The sequence below is a fragment of the Talpa occidentalis genome, unplaced genomic scaffold (assembly GCF_014898055.3).
Source record: "Talpa occidentalis isolate TD23 unplaced genomic scaffold, MPIMG_talOcc4v2.1 talOcc4.16, whole genome shotgun sequence".
Taxonomy (NCBI): Eukaryota; Metazoa; Chordata; class Mammalia; order Eulipotyphla; family Talpidae; genus Talpa; species Talpa occidentalis.
The window spans coordinates 73,820,094-73,840,827 of NW_023601653.1; the positions used below are offsets into that span (position 1 = coordinate 73,820,094).

The 20,734-nt window shown below is 42.2% G+C and overlaps 1 protein-coding gene across 7 annotated transcripts in view; it reads left to right on the forward strand.

Annotated features, from left to right (window-relative positions):
- The first annotated feature begins 6,345 nt into the window (after window positions 1–6,345).
- Window positions 6,346–20,734, forward strand: part of ERC1 (ELKS/RAB6-interacting/CAST family member 1) — a 302,352-nt gene continuing 287,963 nt past the window's right edge. For 4 of the 7 annotated variants that reach the window (XM_037514599.2, XM_054696561.1, XM_054696563.1 and 1 more), the window contains exon 1: window positions 6,347–6,424. The gene's annotated coding sequence lies outside the window, so the exon portion shown is untranslated. Of the gene's footprint in view, window positions 6,425–20,734 lie in introns of all 7 variants that reach the window. The other 3 variants (XR_008552294.1, XM_037514597.2, XM_054696560.1) reach the window with 2 other exon arrangements.

Here is a 20,734-nt window from a genome sequence, read left to right on the forward strand (position 1 = left end):
TGGAAGAACTTTTACTGTCAATTAAATTTTGTTATATCAATGGGAACATTATGGCTTACAAGTTCTTCTTGAATCAGTTTTAGGAAGTTATAAACATACAGTGTTTATACTAGTCCCTGCCTTCTCTGTGGTTTCACTTTAGTTTTACTTGGTCAAAAGTGATATAAAAATATGTATCATAAGATATTTTGAAGGAGGGAGAGATCACATTCAATTAACTTTCATTACAGTATAGTATAATTATGCTATTTTATTTTATTATTTATTATTTTTTAAAGATTGATTGATTGATTGATTGATACATGCATACATACAAGCACTGGGTATAGTCAGAAGCACGGGAGGGTGAGAGAATTCACCAGAGCCAGAGCGGGGAGCAGAGAAGGCAGAAGGACCGAAGTACACTGCTGAGGGGAGCAGCAGGCGGCAGGAGAGGTTTGCACGCCATGTGGGACCCTCCTCCGGTGGCCAGGGAGCAGCCGGGGATCGAACCGGCGCTGCAGAGGCCGCGGGCAGCTTCGCAACCCAGCGCTCAACCACTGCACCACCAGGGAGGCCCTAATTATGCTATTTTATTATTAGTTATTATTAGTCTCTCTTGTGCCTAATGTACAAATGAAACTTTATCAAAGGTACATATATACATATAGGAAAAAAATTATATAGGGTTTGGTACCATCCATGGTTTGAGGTATCTAATGTCTACTGGGTATCTGGACATGTATCTCCCATGGGTAAGGTGGGGGAATACTGTACTTAGATCTACCATACATTCCCTCACTTCTTTGATCACCATCTCCCTGTCTTTTAGAACTTTTTCTAGGATTTTTTTTCTTCTGCAATATCATTTAAATTTTCCTTTAATGAAGATTAATTGGTAATAAACTATGCTTCTCTTTATTAAAAATGTCTCTATTTTGTCCTCAATCCTATAAAATAGTGTTACAGGTACACAAACCTAAAATAGGGGCCTCTCTGGTGGCCTCAGGATTAAGTCTCAGCACTATCACCACTGTGGCCTGAGTGCTATCCCCAGCCAGGGAACTGACCCACATATGGTGCAGCAGACCTCTCCTGTCTCCCCCACTGCTCCCTTAGTAGCGAATTAGAGTGAATCCTCCTGTTCTGCTCCCCACTCTGTCTCTGGTGAATCCTCTCACCCCCTGCCCCTCTGGCCTGTACCCTAGTTCTATGTACACACACACAAAAAGAATATAAATACAATTCTAAAATAGTACTTATTTTTTCTCAGTACTTATTTTTTCTTAGTTATTAGTCTACTGTATTCTAGTTTCCCTTGTGTATTAATAAGTCTGCAAGCAGTCTAATTACTGTGTCTATCTATAAGTAAGCCAATTGATGTTATGGGTAGAAATGTATTCCTCAAAAAGATATGTTGAAGTCCTGATTCTCAGCAACTCAGCGTGTGGCCTTATTTTGAAATAGGGTAATTGCAGGCAGAATCAATAAGGTCATATTTGAGGAGGGTGGATTCTTAGTCCAAGATGATTGGTGTCCTTATAAAGACACAGGAGAGGAAAAGTCATATGATGGTGGCGGCAGAGATTGAAGTGCTCTAGCTGCAAGCCAAGGAATGACAAGAATTGCTGGCAAACTGTGGGAACCAGGAAGAGACAAGGAAGGATTCTCCTCTGTAGGTTTCAGAGGGAACAAGGCCATGCTGATAATTTGATTTGGGCCTCTAGCCTCCAGAACTCTGGGACAAAAAGTTTTTGCTTTCTCTTATTTTTTTAAGGATTTTTATTTTATTTATTTATGCATATAAGAGCTGGAGTGTGTCAGCCAGAGGTGCAGGGGAGGAGGTGGGTGAGAGGATTCACCAGAGAGAGAGTGGGGAACAGAACAGGCAGACCTACTGAAATACACTGCTGAGAGGAGCAGCGGGTGACAGGAGAGGTCTGCTGCGCCTTGCGAGTAGCTCCCTGGCTGGGGATGGGGATTGAACTGTACTGCAGTGGTGGCTGCTGATTACTTCATAGGCTGAGACTTAACCCGTTGTGCCACAAAGGAGGCCAAAAAAAGAAAAATGTTTGCTATTTTAAGGCACCTAGTTTGTGACACTTTATTACAATAGTTGTAGGAAATTCGTACAACTGATTTTAAGACGTGTTATTCATTCTTTATGGCCTCAGTTTCACTAGCACGTCTCTGGGTTGGATTTCTTTTTCTCTTGCTTCGTATTCTTAGTGATTTCTGATCTGTGGATCTTTTACTGATTGGGAAGGCCTCATTGATTGTATGAATATAGACTCATCTGCATTCTCTCAATTCTCTTTCTGGGACTCAATAGATTTAAATTAGGTTAACAAACTTAACTCTGGTAACTTCTGTCATATTTTCATCTCCTCTTTCTGTGCTGCATTTTAGGTAGTTTTTTCAGCGCTATCTTATACTGCACTTGCTCTTTAGAAGCATCCAATATTTCTGTTTTTAAATTTTGATAATTTTTAAAAAGAGCTTGTGGCAGAGATTGATCTCAACAGCCATTTTCCCCTTTTGTAATTGAATTTCATAATTTTAACTGGGTAAATGACCATCCAGAATAAAGGCTATCTCCAATCCAATTTACCCTTCAGCAAGAATGACCACCTACTAAGCTTTTACTTAGGGATATAGGCAGAAGTGGTATGAACAATTTTAAGGAAGTTTCTTTATTTTTTTTTAAAAAAGATTTATTTATGCGTACAAGAACTGGGGTACAGGCTAGAGGTGTGTGTGTGGGGGTGTGAGGATCCACCAGAGACAGAGTAGGGAACAGAACAGGCAGACTAAAATACACTGCTGAGGGGATCAGCAGGCAAGTCAGGAGAGGTCTGCTGCTCCATCCGGGTACCTCCCTGGCTGGGATGGAACTGGTACTGCAGTGGCTGTGGATAGCTTCATAGGTTGTGTCTTAACTCCATGCGCCACCAGGGAGGCCCTTAAGGAAGATTGTTAAAGGTAAGGACATATCAATTCTCCCTCTTTTTTTTTCTACTTTCCTCTGCTCCAGGAAGAGTGTCCTTCCTCACACCACAATAGTGGCTCTTTCCATATGACTTGCTTTGGTTAATGAAATGTGGGTACACAGGACATGTGACACATCTGAGCAGAAGTCTCAAACGTTTTTGTGGATGAGCTTGGGTGCTGGCCTCCAACCACGAGAAAAATATAGCCCAGGTAACTACTGTGCCTTTAGTCTGCGTCCTTGAATGGGAGACCTATGGCTCTGACGTGAATTGTCTTGCATCTAGAGCATGACTACAGTGGCTGACTATACTTCTTGACCATCTATCTGTATGACTACTTTGGCAAAATGTCTAGTTTCTCTGTCCATTTTTTAATGGTTGTTTATTTTTTGCTGTTGAGTTGTAGGGGTTCTTTATATATTTTTGGCTATTAAGCCATTATTAGATATATAATTTGCATATGAATTAGGTGTTTTTTCCTAGTTCTATGAAGTTTCTGTTTCCTCTATGGTCACATTTTCTATTAATTTCTCTCCACTCCCGCCCTCATGTTGGAGGCCTCCTTTACATATCTAGTAATCCTTGGTGGCCCATTAGTATTTAAGATGAGGCAGTTGGAATGCTGATTAGAAATCTTTTGAACTGGAGGCTCTGGCTAACTTGTTTAGCTCTAGGATGAATGGGTAGGAAACCTGCTATTGTGCCAGAATGAAGAACGGTTTTTTCTTACTCATTAAAATCTCAGTTAGCTTCCCAAGCTCTCCCCAGAGATTGGGAACTTTTGATTTTTAGTGTGCAATAACTGCCTAGCTATTGTACTTGACATATAGCAATTGTTCTGCTGTTCCATATACAGGTCTATATTTAGTCTACAGGTTTTCTGCTGTGCTTTTCACTCACTCTGTAAATTTCAGTCTCTCTTTTTTTAAAAAAGATTTATTTATTTTACAAGAACCAGGGTACAGGCCAGAGGTGGGGGTGTGTGAACGGATTCACCAGAGACAGAGAGGGAAACAGAACAGGTAGACTGATGAAATACACTGCTGAGGGGAGCAGCAGGCGAGGCAGGAGAGGTCTGCCATGCCATGTGGGACCCTCACCGGCCGGCAGGGATAGAACCGGCGCTGCAGAGGCTGCGGACAGCTTCACAGTGCAGCGCTCAACTGCCTGGGCCACCAGGGCAGGCCCTGTAAATTTCAGTCTCTTTAAATCACTTCTGGCAGGTAGGTGCAGAATAAGGTGCAGCACCCCATGCACCTTATTCCACATTATAATTTTCTCTTTTTCAATCAGATTGCACTCACTTTCTGGGTGTAAAATTAAAAAAAACTTTTGCTAGCCTCCTTTCCATTTCTATTTTTCATGTGAACTTACAAAGAAGAGGCAAAAAATGCATGTGTTCAGTTACCCAGTTTTAATAAACAAAAATCCTAAATGCAGGTTTTAAAAATGGCATCTGGGTAGAGAAAATAGGAAAAAACAAACCAGTAGGATGGCAAAAGAAAAAAAAAATCAGTATCTGTGATGTTAGTATTCCTGGTATGTATAATTTAGTACCTTGTGTATTAATTACCTCTCCAGTTCCACACCTTTTAGGGACACGATGAAACTCAAACATCCAGTTCATATTCTGTTTTGCAGTTCAACAAATGGGACCTGAAAATAACGTGGTGTATTCAAGGTCACACAAACAGAGTGGCAGAATGGAGGTTATAAAAATATAACTCCCAGGGTACTTGTTCTTCACCACACTGCTGGGGACTAACAGGATGAGTCTATCAGCAGTTAGACGGGAAAGAGCTTGAGAAACAGTGAACAAAGGATGACTTTGGACATACCGAGATGTCCAAAAAACTGAACTATTTTAGGGTGCCTGTTTGGCAGCTATCTAGCTCTCAGGCAGCACAGTCTAACAACTGGTAGCCATATGGTGAATGTACTGAAGGGGGCGACTGTACAGCAGGACCGGGAACTGCAGAGATCCAAAGATCGTGATGCGGGAGGGAACAGAGAGCTGGGGCAGGATGCTAATTTCAATTTCACAGAATTTGGTGAATGAATGGATATGAATACTGAGCAGAGACGGTAAAATGTTAGTAGACTTCGGAGGGAATGTGCGCTGGGTCATTGTGGTGGTGGAGGGGGGTAAAATGACTCCACTCCTAGTGCAGGGTATTTAACATCATTTTAAGGAAGGCTAAGTCAAAGCTGGGAATAAATAGGATTCCTACCCCTCTTCCTTCTGGGTCTAGGACCAGCTGGCTGACCCGCTGAAGTCACTGGATGCAGTTACCCTCCTCGCATAGCTCCCACCAAAGTCGCCTGCGGCTCAGGGCTAGAAAACTGGGGCGCCTGAAAGAAGGTACCGGTGGCCGCGCCTGGCAGGAGCAGGACTGAGGGGGAGTTAACGCCGCACAGAATCTGGGCGTCGCAGGCACCGACTGCGAACCTGCGTTTCCGCCCACGCCGTCATCCCCGGGAACCCCCAAGCACCAACTGCACAGGCGCGGGTCCCCCGGCCCCCCTCAGGTCGGGGCCAGCCCGCAGGCCTGCACCCCTTCCCCCCTCCGCGGCCGCGCGGGGCAAAGGCTCAGGGTCGGGGCGCGCATCCCACCTCCCCGGGCAGGGGCCGCCCACTGCGGCCGCGCGCGAGCCCCGACCACTCTCGAGCGGCGCTCTCGGGCGCCGGGGCGGGTGCAGCGGGGCTCCGCGCAGGAGGGGGCCAGGCCTGGGGGAGCCGCGGCTCCGCTCCCCGGCGCCCCGCTGCCGGCGCCCGGCCGTCCGCGCCCTACGGCGAGCGGGCGGGGACAGACGCCGCCCCGCCGCCTGCCCGAGCCGGCCGGGCCCCGCTCCGCGCGTGTGCGTGTGTGCGAGTGTGTACGTGTGCACGCCGGCGCCCGTTACTCCGCGGCGGCGCCGAGGTACGCCCGGCGGTCGAGGCGTTCCCGCTCCCCGGCCCTGACTCAGCCTCCCCGGGAAGGCGCCGCCGCCCGCGCCGCCAGAGGCCTGCGGGAGAGCGAGCGGGGTCGGGGGGCGGGGCCGCGGCGTCTCGGGCCAGGGGCCGGGGGCGGGGCGAGGTGACGTCAGCGGGGCGGAGTTCGCGGCGACTCGGGCCAGGGGCCGGGGGCGGGGCGCGATGACGTCGGCGGGGCGGAGCTCGCGGCGACTCGGGCCAGGGGCCGGGGGCGGGGCTGGGTGGCTCTCTCAGGGGCGGGGCGGGATGACGTCGGCGGGCGCCGGGCCGGGCCGTGGCGGCGGTAGTGGTGGCGGCGCCCAGGCGGCAGCGGCAGCCCCGAGGCGGGTGAGCCGGCCCTGGAGGCGGCAGCTCGGAAGCCGCGCGGGATCCAGCGCTCCCCGCCGGCCGCGGAGGCTGCGGCGCTCGCCCTTTCCAGCCCGATCTCGCCCTCGGCCCGGGCGCGGGCAGGGCAGGCGCCCCCGGGGAGGCGGAGCGGTAGGTGAGGCTCGGGACCCCTCCCCCTCCGCGCCCGCCGGGGGGATGGGCGGTCCGGGGAGGGGCGACCCCACCCTGTCCCCCGCTGCCCCCGGCGGGCTCCACCCAGCCCCCCGGGGTTGGGCGGGAGGCGAGGGGTAGGTGCGGGGTCCGCGCGGGGGTGGGGCGGGGCGCGGGGCGCGCGGGGGGCGGGAGGTTCTCGGGGCGCGATGTTGCGGGCGAGGTGGTGGCGAGAGGGAGACCTCGGGGAGCCACGAGGAGGTTGGGGTGCGGCCGCGGTGGATCCGCGGGTGTAGGTGGCTGATAGAAAATATTGAACGACATGAGGATTTTTTCCCTTCTGTAAAATGGTGAGTGGGGGTGCAGGCTTGGGGTTGCATTTCCCAGGAGACGAGCTGGGGCCGCTGCCTTGGAGCCATTTGGAGAAGCTGTTGCACCAGATCGCACCTTTCCACTCGAGGGCTTTGGCTATTTTCTTTTTTTTTTTTTCCCCCTAACTGGCGGCGTGGGGAGAGGTCGGGAAGGAAGGAGGACATCTCTGTCTTTGGCTCCGGCTGGGTGAGATTGTGAGCGTGGATGGATTTGGAGTCTCATCCCCAAGAAGAGTGAAATCTTGGGTGAAGACAACTTCATTGTGGCACCACTACTTCGGCGAGCAGGTCTCGTTACATTTAGGTCCTTAAAGGTGTTATCTTCCCGTTTTATTTCTGTGCCTAAAAGATCCCTTTAGAGCATTACCAGCCTTATCCTGGCCCCTTAAGAGAAGGCCTGACAATCAGGTGGTTGCTTTGGAAGACACTTTTCTAAGGGATGGTTGCAGGTGGTTGTGGTTGACAGCTTTGGATGGATGAAACGAACAATTTTAACAGTTCTTTGGTAGCTAATTAAATGAAAAAGACTTAAATGTCTGTTGCACAGGTGTCTTACAGTTTGTTTTTCATTAGACCTTGACATTTGCACATTTTGTGCTCAGTTGTTAGAGATCGCTTTTCAGTGGCAGATGCCTTTATTAGACACTTTAAAAATGAAGTGAACTATGTACGAATTTATTTTTCAGTAGGCGCCCCAATTTCTGAGCTATATTCTTGGAGTCAAGCTTTAAAAATGCTCTTTAATAAAATTTTGGGGCACGTGTCTCACTTCATAGCGAGATGTTAGTAAGACTAAACAGTGTTTAATGTTCTCATTAATGTTTCACTACTTAGCACATTCAATCAAAATCTTTTCTGGATTCCTGCTCCCTATTAGGTTACAGTGTACCTTGACCTTACTGATCAGTGTCATTTAAACTATTTCTTGATCTGAAAACAGGTCCTGTGATGGACATGCATTATGTAATGGATGGGAGTAGGGATGGTTCTCAATAATTCATTTATGGAGGAAGAGAAACCGTCATGAAATGGAATTTAAGCAGTGACTTGGGATCCCAGGACTTACTCAGTGTATTTGGGAGCATGGCCAGAGAAGTGCTTTCCTGTAACCCAAGAGAGAAATATACATGTGTGTCAGTTTCAGATCCTAGACTTTTTTTCACGTGCCTACTTAATGAGCAGGATATTACCTTGTAGCAAATATTTCTGCTTGAAGAAACTTAAAGGAACAGATGCTATAATAGCTCCTGAGCAAGAAAGGGTGTGGTCCAATTTGTAATTATAAGGAAGATTTAATCACTCAGATCAGATTATAAACTGGTACAATGAATAGTTGTGATTTGGGATTAGTTATGTAGAAGAAAAAATTAAAATTCACATTCACCTTGGTCTTTAAATTACACTTTGATTTAGTTGGGTAACATGGGGACAGAGGTGAACTAAGATAACTGAGTGAATCTATATATTGCTAAAATGACATTTATATGACAGTGGGACCTGAGTCTTTGTATTGTAGGAGTGAAATCAGATGATTTGAAGGAAAGTATGAGAAATGATCTACCTCTGTTTAGAATAGAGGCATGCTTCTTGTTTGTTTGATACATGCACTGGGTACAGTCAGAAGCGCGAGAGGGCGAGAGAATTCACCAGAGCCAGAGCGGGGAGCAGAGCAGGCAGAAGGACCGAAGTATACTGCTTCTGCGCGCCATGTGGGACCCTATCTCACTGGCAGCTTTCAAATAGAATTTCTTATGTATGAAGAAATAGTCCTTTTTTTATTTCAAGAAATGATTTTTACTAGCCTTTACAGTGATATTCTTGTTGAATCTCTCAGGTTTTTTTTTTTTTAATTCATTACTGAAAATCATTGATAAATATGTCAGTCTGTTAATTCAACATTAATACTGGAAACAATAGTGAAGGTTCTCATAGTAATGACTGCTCTTTCTCTACCATTATGCTTTTGGAAGTAGTTTGAAGAGCTGTCATGTGTGTATCTCATATTTGTGTCAAGAACATTCATGGAGAAAGGTCAGGAAATGAAGTATTTTGGTTAATCAAATAATAATCAGTAAAATGTTTCTCAAATTTCAGAGAAACCTAATGAAGTAAATTTGTCATATGGGTTACATAAAATATAATTTAATTCTCTGGCTCTTCAACATCTGAGCCTTGGGACACTAATTCATTCAATTATTCATTCAACAGTTATTTATTGAGTATGGTTCTGGATACTTTTTTAGCTACAGGGGATACAGCCGTGACTAAAGCTGACAAAAAAATCTTTATCTTCATGGAATTTACCTTCTTGATACACTAGGGAAATGAAGAGGAATCCAGCACAGAAGACTGATCAGAAGTGTTTGGTTTAGGAAAACGAGGGGAGCGTGAGGTACTAGACGTGAATGAAAGGAAGTTTTCAGGGAGGAGGGAATAATCAGCTATGTCTTTGTTTAAAGATGTGTCATCCTGTTGGGTAAGAGAAAAAATTGCTCTATTATGATGTCTAACAGCAGAGAAATGACTAACTGCTTTTTAATGTGAGATACAAGAATCAGTTTTTAACTGATTCTCTGGATTGATTTTTTTTTTAAAAAAGATTATTTATTTATGCATACAAGAACTGGGGTACAGGTCAGAGGTGTGGAGGGTGAGAGGATTCACCAGAGTGGTGAGCAGAACAGGCAGATTGAGTGAAAACACTGCTAAGGGGAGCAGTGGGTGAGACAAGAGAGGTCTGCTGCGCTATGTGGGTAGCTCCCTGGCGGGCCAGGGATGGAACTTGTGCTGCTGAGACTGCGATAGCTTCATAGTGCTGTGCTTAACCCCTTGCGCCACCCGGGAGGCCCTCTGGATTGATTTTTTAAAAATGTATTTCATTATTCTTTTCAGAACAAAGTAGACAAGCTGGGGGTGTATATTTGTCGTAAGGATGGTTATTACTCTTATTTATACTTATTTTTTTAAAAATAGGTAATACATGTCCCAAATCAGAAGGTATAAAAAAGTACAGAGGGAAAATAGCTGTTCCCCTGTTCCGGCAAGTTATTCCTGAAGGCCATCTCTTGTTTCCGATGTCTTGTTTCTCCTAACAAGTGAAATTTTGTGCAATAATATGGGATTTAACTTTTAAAATTTCATTAATATAGCAAGAATTTTATCTTTTAGGCTTTTTTTTTAAAAACAGGCTAAATATTTGTCTTAATTTAACTACCTGCAGACATAGTTTTAATAGCTTAATGTAGCTATATCGCGTATTTTACAATCCCTCCATTTAAAGTATATAATTCAATTTTTAAAGTTGTATTCACAAAGTTGTGCAACCATCCTTACCTCCATCAACTTTAGAATTTTTTTACTATCCCCAAAACAAGTCCCAGACCCATGAGTACTCATTCCATTGACTTTAGTTTTTAAGTATTATTTAAGTATGTATTACTGATTTTTTTGTTTGTTACCAACTAGATGACGGTGTAGCCTTTAATTTGTGCTTTTAATAGATTTTCATAAAAGTGAAGTTAAGTAATGTTTTTATTTGGTTGTATGAATGTTTGTGAAATGATTTTTTTATTTAAGCATCTTGTTCTCATTATTCCTTCATTTATCAAACGTTTATTGCATACCTTTTGTGTTTCAAGTCCTGGGTTAAGCCAGATGGATTCCATGAGAAATAAGGTACAGGGTTGCTTATTGTTAGGGAGTGTCATTTTAGTGGAAGAGGAAGAAAAGTTAACAGCAGTTTGTAGTGTGCTGTGATAAGATCTTCAGTGATTCCATACCTCAGCTCATAGGATGACACTAAACTGAGTTGTGGGAAGATCTAGGATGAGGTCCTAAAGATAAGTAGGATATGGCCAAATAAAAAGGATGCAACCAGAGGGAAGAGGAGTAGCATATGCAGAACCCAAAGGCAAGAAGGATCTGAAAATAGTTGCATCTGGCTGGTTGAGTGCTAAAGTAAGGTGCTGATAAAACTCCTCCTTTTTCTTAGCTGTGCTGTCTTAAAGATAAAAATAGTTACATTATTAATTTGCTTAAACTCCACAGATTGCTATTACTTCCTGTTTAACTTTGGAGGAATTAGTGTTTTTGTCTCAAACAATTTTCTCATCTCATGTAAAATGCGAATAACAATCCTACCTCGTGATTATTGTGAAAGATAAATGAGATGTTACTTATAAAACTTTCAATAAAGTGCTTTGAATAGTAATTACACAATAAAAATCAGCTGATCTGATAATGATGCTGGGGTGGTGGTGGTGGTGGTGTTTGCGATGCTGACGGTGCCTAGTTTATGGACCCTCTTAGCGTTGTCAAGCCCCAGATAATTCTCAGGAGACTGGAAAATAACATCTGTCATTTTAACTTTTTTCCTGGGAGGAAGGAAGTGAATACCAAAAGCTTTAGACCAGTACTGTCCAAAGTACTTTCTGTGGCGGTAAAAATGGTCTGTCTCTTCACCATCCACTGCTGTAGCCACTAGTCGCGTGTGCCTTTTTAAAACATTTGAAATGTTGGTAGTGTTACTGACAAACCGAATTGTTCATCTTATGAAAGTTAATTTAAGTAGCCACTTGTGACTAGTGGGCACTGCATTGGGCAGCACAGTTAGTTACACACTTATAGACAGATGAATCTAATGTTGGATTCTGGCAGATTTTTTTTTTGTTTAAAGATTTGTTTATTTATGCATACAAGAACTGGGGTATAGGCCAGAGGGGTGTCTGTCTGTCTTTCTGTCTCTCTCTCTCTCTCTGTTTGCGTTTGTAGTCACCAGAGTAGAGTGGGGAACAAAACAGGCAGACTGACTGAAATACACTGCTGAGGGGAGCAGCTGGTGAGACAGGAGAGGTCTGCTGCGCCGTGTGGGTTGCTCCCTGGTCGGCAAGGTATCGAACTCCTGCTGCAGTGGCTGTGGATAGCTTCATAGTGCTGAGCTTATCCCCTTGTGCCATCAGGGAGGCCCTCTGGAAGAATTTTAGAATAGATTGTTTATAAGGTAGTTTTAGAAGCCTTTCAGAACAAGTGATCATTGAGTAGTTTGGATTTACCAAGTCTCATCACACACTATTCTAGTTTCTTAGTGTTTCTTAGTTGCATAAAGAAAACGTGGTAACTGTATTGTATCTAGAATTCAGCTAGATCTTTGCATGCTGTCTTTGTGTAAAATATAAAGAATATATCCTAGATTTCATGAGGACAGAGACTGTCATGTTTTCTACTGAGCAAATAACAAATACTTATGAAATATTTGATGTTGAATGAATTGAATTCACAACTAGTTGTGGACTCCTGTACCCAGAAAATAGAGAGTTGATGACCTGGTTGCCTCACTACAAATGGTGTAGAAAGATCATTTAAAGCCTGAAAAAGGGCCTCCCTTGTGGCACAAGGGGTTAAGACACAGCCTATGAAGCAACCCACAACCTCTGCAGCACAAGTTTGATCCTTAGCCAGGGACCTACCCACATGGCACAGCAGATCTCTCCCGACTCACCTGCTGCTCCCCTCAGCAGTGTATTTCAATCAATCTGCTTGTTCTATTTTCCTCTCTGTCTCTGGTGAATCCTCTCACCCCCCGCATCTCTGGTCTGTGCCCCAGTTCTTGTATGCATAAATAAATCTTTAAAAAAAAAAAAAGCCTGAAAAAGCAACTGAGGGCTCCAGGACTTCTCCTTTACCCATCTACCTGGATCCATAGAAGACCTGCCTAGTGCCTTGCTGGCGCAACACACACCTAGTTGCTCAATCCAGAAATATGTGAACTGTTCTTGAATTCTCTGTCTCCTCTAACTTGCATTTTAGTATTCTTTCGGTCTTTGTAAAAGTCATTGCTGTCTCGATGTGCATGTTTATGAGGAAGGGCATCCCTTGTTGGGATTCAGCTTTGAATGAATCTAGCTAGATGATTTTTAAATTTCCTTCAATCTTGAGATACTGTGTTGGTAGCTGTTGAAGATTTTGAGTAGGAGACACATGATATAAAGTGTGTTGTAGAGGTGTAGCAACTCTTACATATCTTTTATATATCTTTTAAAGATTAGAGTTTATTTTTTAAGAACAATTTTAGCTTCACTGCAAAATTGAGTGGAAGGTACAGAGATTTCCCATAGAACTTCTATGCATACATAGCCTCCCCTGCTATCAATATCCCCTGGTAGAGTTGGGGATGAAGAATATATTGTACATATTCTTTTATGTCTGACTTCTTTGATTCAACATTTTGCTTGTGAAATTTAGATTTGTTGTGCTGTGCTGTAGTTAATTTTCATTACTAAATAGTATTCCATTGCATAAATACACCAGTCTATTCATTATATTATTCATGATGCTTGAATTGTTTCCAGTTTTGGGGCATTATGAATTATAACCATCCTTGTATAAATCTTGCATTGCTTTCATTTCTGATGTATATATAGCCAGGAATGAAGGTGCTGGGTCATAGGATCTATATATGTGCAATTTAGTAGATAATTGCAAACAATATTCCTGTGTGGCTGTATAAACTTACATGCCCCAAAGCAGTATTTGAGAATTTCTTTTTGTTCTATATCGTTACCTATACTTGGTATTTTCAGTGTTAACTAATTTTAGCCATTTCAGTGGACTTACAGTAGTATCTCATGGTTTTAATTTACATTTTCCGATTATTAATGAGTTGAATATCTTTTGATCAGATCATTTGGAAACCTTTTGTGAAGTATTCAGGTAAATATCTTATTCAGTTTTCTGTTTGATTATCTTTCTTGTTCTAATTAATTTATTGGAGTTATTTGTATATTTTGAATATTAGTCCTTCATTGGTTATTTGTGTTGCACATATTCCTACTCTGTGACTTGCCATTTTGCTCTCTTAATGGGGTCTTTTGATGAGTAAGATTCTTAATTTTAATATAGTATAATTATGTTTTCTTTATGGTTAATGCATTTTATATTACATTTAAGCATGCTTTTCTTGCCTTAAGATAATGAAGTTAATATATTTTATTATTTTTTGCAAGTGTCATTGGTAAACATTTCTTAGACAGCACTATGATTTGCCAATAATTGATTTTTTGTGTATGCCATAAGGTAGGAGTTAAGGTTTATTTATTTTTTTTATATTCTTAGTGAATTTTCTCAGTACCATTTATTGATAATGCCTCTTTTTCAACTACTTTGTAATAAATCAAGACTCTGTTGTGTCCACTGGTTTCTCTCTCTTGGTCTAGTATGAGACTTTTTTTTTTTTTTTTTAAAAGATTTGTTTATTTATTTATACAAGCACTGGGTAGAGTCAGAAGCACGGGAGGGTGAGAGAATTCACCAGAGCCATAGCAGGGAACAGAACAGGCAGACTGGCAAAATACACTGCTGAGGGGAGCAGCGGGCGCGGCAGGAGAGGTCTGTCGTGCCATGTGGGACCCTCGCCTGTGGCAGGAGATCGAACTGGTAACTGGTGCTGCTGAGGCTGCAGGCAGCTTTGCAGCCCAGTGTTCAACCACTGCGCCACCAGGGGAGGCCCGCGACTATCTTTATTCTAAGTCTTAATCCCTCATAGAATAAGTGCTTCAGTGTGCCTGCCTTTTTTTTTTTTTTTTTTTTTTTTTTTGAGAATGTCTTCTTGACAATCATGGTCTGTCATTCAGTGTCACAGTCAGTAATAATGACAGCGTGGCATCAGCATAGGGATCTATACAATAATGGAACAAAATAGCAAATTAGAAATAAACCCATACATTTATGATTAACTGATTTTCAACAAAAGTGCCAAGTAATTCAGGGGAGGGAAGGATAGTCTTTTCAATAAAAGGTACAACAATTGGGTATCAATATGCAAAAAACCATTTCAGATCTTTTCTCATAGGAGAAAACCTTTGAAAGAGAGAATTTCTTAGATATACACCAAAAGTGTAACTCATAAAAGAAAAATATTGCTAAGTAAACCTTTTTCAAAATTAAAAATTTTGTTTTTCAAAAGACTCCATTAAGGGCCTCCCTTGTGGTGCAAGGGGTTGGGTGCAGCGCTGAGAAGCTATCGCAGCCTCTGCGGCATGAGTTTGATCCCCGGCTGGCCAGGGATCTCCCCTCATGGCTCAGCAGACCTCTTCTGACTCACCCGCTGCTCCGCTCAGCAGTATTTTCAGCTGATCTGCCTGTTCTGCTCCCCACTCTGTCTCTGGTGAATCCTCTCACCCTCCACACCTCTGACCTGTACCCCAGTTCTTGTATGCATAAATAAATCAATCTTAAAAAAAAGGACTCCATTAAGAAAATTATAACACCATGGCATACTATACAACTATAGAAAGTGAAATCCTGCCATTGTCATCTGTTCAGTGAAATAAGATGATAATTCTCCCAAAATGTGCGGAAGATTTGAATGGACTTTTCACAAAGAAGTATATTTATACTGGTGGTAATAAATACTTCAGAAAAATGCTCACCCTCATGTCATTAGGGAAATGCAAGTTGAAACTATCGTACAATGTGATATTGCTACACACTCACTAGAATGACTGAAGTCTGTGGATTGAAATCTGTTAGCAAGGATGTGGAGAGACTGAAATTCTTGTACTTTGTTGGTGGGATAGTTAGATGTAACAGCCATTTTGGAAAATGTTTCTAAGTTAAACATAAATTTAATGTAAGTCCTCAGCCACTCTTAGGTATCTCCCCAAGAGAAATGAGAACATATATTCATATAAAGACTTGAGCACAGGTATTTATAGCAGCACTGTTAATAATAGCAGAACTGGAAGCAACCCAAATGTCCATCATATGTTAGTTGATAAACAGAATACTACTGTTTTCTTTTTTTTTTTTTTTAAACTTTTTTTTTTTATTTTTTATTTTATTTATACAAGCACTGGGTACAGTCAGAAGCGTGGGAGGGTGAGAGAATTCACCAGAGCCAGAGCGGGGAGCAGAGCAGGCAGAAGGACCGAAGTACACTGCTGAGGGGAGCAGCGGGCGGCAGGAGAGGTCTGCGTGCCATGTGGGACCCTCCTCCGGTGGCCGGGGAGCAGCCGGGGATCGAACCGGTGCTGCAGAGGCTGCGGGCAGCTTCGCAACCCAGCGCTCAACCGCTGCGCCACTGGGGAGGCCCCAGAATACTACTGTTTTCTAAGTAGTAATGGAATACTACTCAGCACTAAAAAGGAACAGGCTACAGATAAATTTAGCAACATAAGTGAAAAAAGTGCCAGTTAATAATTTTATTTATATGAAATTTCTAGAAAAGGTAAATCAGTGCTTGCCAGGGTAGGAGTGGGAAATGTACGTAAGGGAACTTTTAAGGTGGTGAAGACTGGATTGTGGTGATGGTTGCACAACTGCATAAATTTACCAAAATTCACCAAACTGTACACTTAAAATAGATGACTTATACTATATAAAGTGTGACGTAATGAAGCTGTTTAAAAAAAATGTTTTGGTTATTCTTGGCCTACTGCATTTTGATATAGTTTAGAATCAGTTTGTCATGTTAAAAAGAAATTGTGTTGGGATCTTGATTGAAATTACATTGCATTTACAGATTAATTTGGGTAGAATTACTTCTTTGCAATATGGAGCCTTTGAATCATTGAATATGGTATTCCTATTTTTGTTTTTCAGTTCTCAGTAATGTTTTCTAGTTTTCTTTGCAGTATTCCTACATGTCTTTTGTAGATTTAGTATTAGGTATAATGGTATTATAAGTGGGATTTAAAAACAGATTTTATTTTCTGTTTCTTGTATATGGAAATGAAATTGAATTTGGGTATCAGTTATATTTTGATGATAATTTTTGCCAAATCTTAGTAATTTTATCTGTAGATTCTTTTGAATTTCCTACTTATATAATCATATCATTTGTGAATATTGTTTTGTGTCTTGCAATTCTTACAGCTTTTTCTTGCCTTTTAGATAGAATCTCTGGTATGTGTTTGAATAGAATGGTGATAAGAGATATCTTTGTTATTTTCCCATCTCAAAAGGAAATTGTTCAGTTATTATCTACATTAAAATGACATTGTCAGGCACACATACACATGATCAGGCAAGACCAAGGTCTGTATCTCGTGGATTTATTGGATACATGGATACAATGAGCCCTTTAAATTTAGGCAATTTATTACTTATATGAACAATGGAAAGATGAACAAGCCAAAGGTGCCAGCTCCATGTCCTGCACACCAAAAAGGATGACGCTGAAATAAAAACATTGCTGATAACTACAGTGTGAGCTGTGGAAGAGCCTGTTTATGTACAGCTGATTCTAATTTGTTGATAAGTGGCTTCCTATTCAGTTGCTCTTTTCTGAGATGGGCAGAGCTTAAAGTCCCATGCCTCATCAGAATCTAGAGACACTGTGTTATGTTAGCCTCCTAGAGAGACAGGGTTGCAGGGGGGAGATAGCCTGATAACTGCTTCTTACAGGAGATGGCCTGATAGTGCCTCCTTAGAGGCCTCCCATCCTCTCCTGCTCTGGGAGGATACCAAGGCATTCTGCCAACACTCAAATAGCTGCAGATTGTCAAATATAGAACAGCAGAGCCATTCCCTACAGATACATACTTGCTTTTGTACATATCATTTATTAGGTTTAGAAAGCGTTCTTGTATCCCTAAAAAAGCTTTCATTTATATGAAAAAAATTCACAGATGATTTCCTTCTCTCTGCAGGCTTCCTTGCCCGTGCACAACCCCCCCCCCACCGTGTGTGTGTGTGTGTGTGTGTGTGTGTGTGTGTGTGTGTGAGATTTTTTTCCTCCTTGTTCATATAGAATTTACTGTTGCTGACCTTTTCAAGGGAGAAAGACTAATTTGAATCTAGGATTAATCGATAAGTTATTAAAGATCTAAGAAAATCTTGGAGGCTGTCCTTTCAAATAGGAAGTAGCTATATATTTTATCTTTTTGAGTACATATCTTCAGATAGCTTAAGAAACATCCTTTCAGATGCCACACAGGTGGCTTTTCTAAGGCCCTATAAATTGTTCTTTAGATTTAAATTTACAAGTGCAGGTAATGCATGAATATAATACAATAATTTGCAAAGCAGGTATATATATATGTATTTTTTTTAAAACATCAGTCAGGTTTTCTTGTTCAAAATTAGTGGTTGATTTTTAGCTTAGTTATATTAAAATTCTTTTAGAAAGTTGTTTGAGAGTAGAGTCTATTTTCCTCTCCCTGTCCTCCCCTCATTCAAAAATAAGAAAAACCTGATACACTTCCTTCATGTGTATGACTCTCCCATTTTAGCTATATAGAATTTGAGATGGTGTCACTGCCCTCAGGATGCTGGTGACTGGGATGGGAAGGGAGACAGGTTAACAGGCAGTTTTAATAGGGTGTGATAAGTGTTAATGATATGGACAAGAACTGAAAGGTAGGAGGGAGTGGTGAAAGATGAGACTGGAGATTGGGTTTGAATCTGAAGGACTTTGTAAGTCATTTGGAGCCTGGAATTTTACCTTGGGGCAGTGGTAAAAGTTTGGAAACTTTTGAGTAAAGTAAGTCTAGGGCCTCCTTGGTGGCGCAGGGGGTTAAGATGCAACCTATGAAGCTATCTGCAGCCACTGCAGCACAAGTTCGATTCCCGGCCAGGGAGATACCCACATGGTGCAGCAGACCTCTCCTGACTCGCCTGCTTCTCCCCTCAGCAATGTATTTCAGGCATTCTGCCTGTTCTGTTCCCCACTCTGTCTGTATTTACATTTTATAAAATGTAGGTAGGAGGAAGCTAAGTGAGGATACCAATTGGGAACCCTTGTCAGTATTGCTAAAGTCTGAAAATAATGATGACAGTGACTATAGAGATGCATACTGAATTGAAAGTATAAAAGAGCACAGGACTGGGTAACTGTGTGTGTGTGTGTTTGTGTGTGTCTGTATATAGTTGCGGTTATACTTTTTTTTTTAAAGATTTATTTATGCATACAAGAGCTGGGGTACAGGCCAGAGGTGTGGGGGGTGAGAGGATTCACCAGAGACAGAGCAGGGTACAGAACAGGCAGATTGACTGAAATACACTGCTGAGGGAGCAGTGGGGGAGTCAGGAGAGGTCTTCTGCACCATGTGGGTTGCACCCTGGCCAGTGCGGGGATCAAACTTATGCTGCAGTGGCTGTGGACAGCTTCATAGATTGCGTCTTAACCCCTTGCGCCACCAGGGAGGCCCTGCACTTGTACTTTTGTGGAGGGAAGGACAGTTAATGGAGAAGGAAAAGAGTAAGGTCATTGACACACTTTTAGATAGAACAGAGGCTAGAAGCAGTGCTGTTCAATACAGTGACCACTAGCTTAAATGGCTACTTAAGTTCAAATGAATTTAAGTGAAATAAGATTTAAAGTTCAGTTCTACAATTACACTAGCCACATTTCAGGTGCTCAATAACCAAATGGGACTAGTGGCTTCTGTATTGGATGGTGCAAATATAGAACATTTCCATTATTACGGGAAGTTCTGTTGGACAGCATTGGTCTGCACTTTTTGTTATCTACTACCTTTTTCCCTGGAGAAGGTCAAAATTAGCAGGTGGTATTCTCCAGTCTCCTGAGAACTCTGACTCCACAGTATCCTAAAGGATTCAGTGAATCATCACTATCACCACCACCATCTAGTCAGCAAGGACAGAGCTCCATAGTCCTAGAAGGTTTTGTTGACAGTAACCTTCTAGAGGGATGGTGATGCCATTCATTACACTATTGATAACTGCTGTGGGGGCAAAAGCAACTCTAGAAAGTATTGTACAATAGAAATAAAATGTGAGCCACATACAATTAAAATTTTTGTCGCCAGATTATAAAATAAAAAGAAGCTATTAGATTGTATAAATTTTATGTATTAAACCTACCACATCCAAAATATTAACATTTTCACCATGTTGGAACATACCATGTTTAAGAAATGGCTAATGAGCAATTTTATATTCTTTTTTCAATTTACATTGAAAAAGTAGATTTATATGCCCCACTTGTTCCAGACATGCTTAAAAGGTTCCAGTAAGTGAATTGAGCACCTGTTTCTAAATCTAACTTTTAATTATAGTGAGTAAAATTGAAAATTCAGTTTGTCTCTCTAGCCACATTTGAAGAATTCAGAAGCTACATTGGCTACCATATTGGACAGCGCAGCTCTGAAATAACTGCATTCACTTGATATGTGGAAATTCAGATCTGAAATGTAGGAAACAGGTGTAGAAACAGAGAAGTAGATAGCAGGGTCTGAGGAACATGGAGATAAAAAGGTTGTTGATTTTATAAAACAATGTTAACTCCTGTGCACCATTAAAACCTGTAAATGCTCCTGACGAGGGTAAAGTAGTCGAGTATGCAGCATATTGTAGTGGTTAAGAGTCTGAATTTAGAGTCAGATGTCTCATCTTGGGCAAAGTACTAAGCCTTTCTAAGCCTTAGTTTCCTCATCTGAAAGGTTTGCTGGAAGGATTAAGTAAAGTATTCATGGCAAGTATTTACCATGTATGTCTCATCATTTCTAAGTTGCCATTTCTTTCTTGTGAAGTGTATCATTAATCAGATAATTTTTTTAAGGAGAAATGTCAATTGTAATGTTATAAGACTTTAAATTACGAAAAAAAGTACTTTTTAACATAGAGGACATATACTTGCTACGCATATTGATGAGTATGTTCTATCATCCAGATACTGTGTTAATGCTTTCTATAGTGATCAAAATGTTTTTTTAAAAAAGTGTAATAAGGGCCTCCCCGGTGGCGCAGCGGTTGAGCGCTGGGTTGCGAAGCTGCCCGCAGCCTCTGCAGCGCCGGTTCGATCCCCGGCTGCTCCCCGGCCACCGGAGGAGGGTCCCACATGGCGCGCAGACCTCCCCTGCCACGCCTGCTCCCCTCAGCAGTGTACTTCGGTCCCTCTGCCTGCTCTGCTCCCCGATCTAGCTCTGGTGAATTCTCTCACCCTCCCGCACCTCTGACTGTACCCAGTGCTTGTATAAATAAAT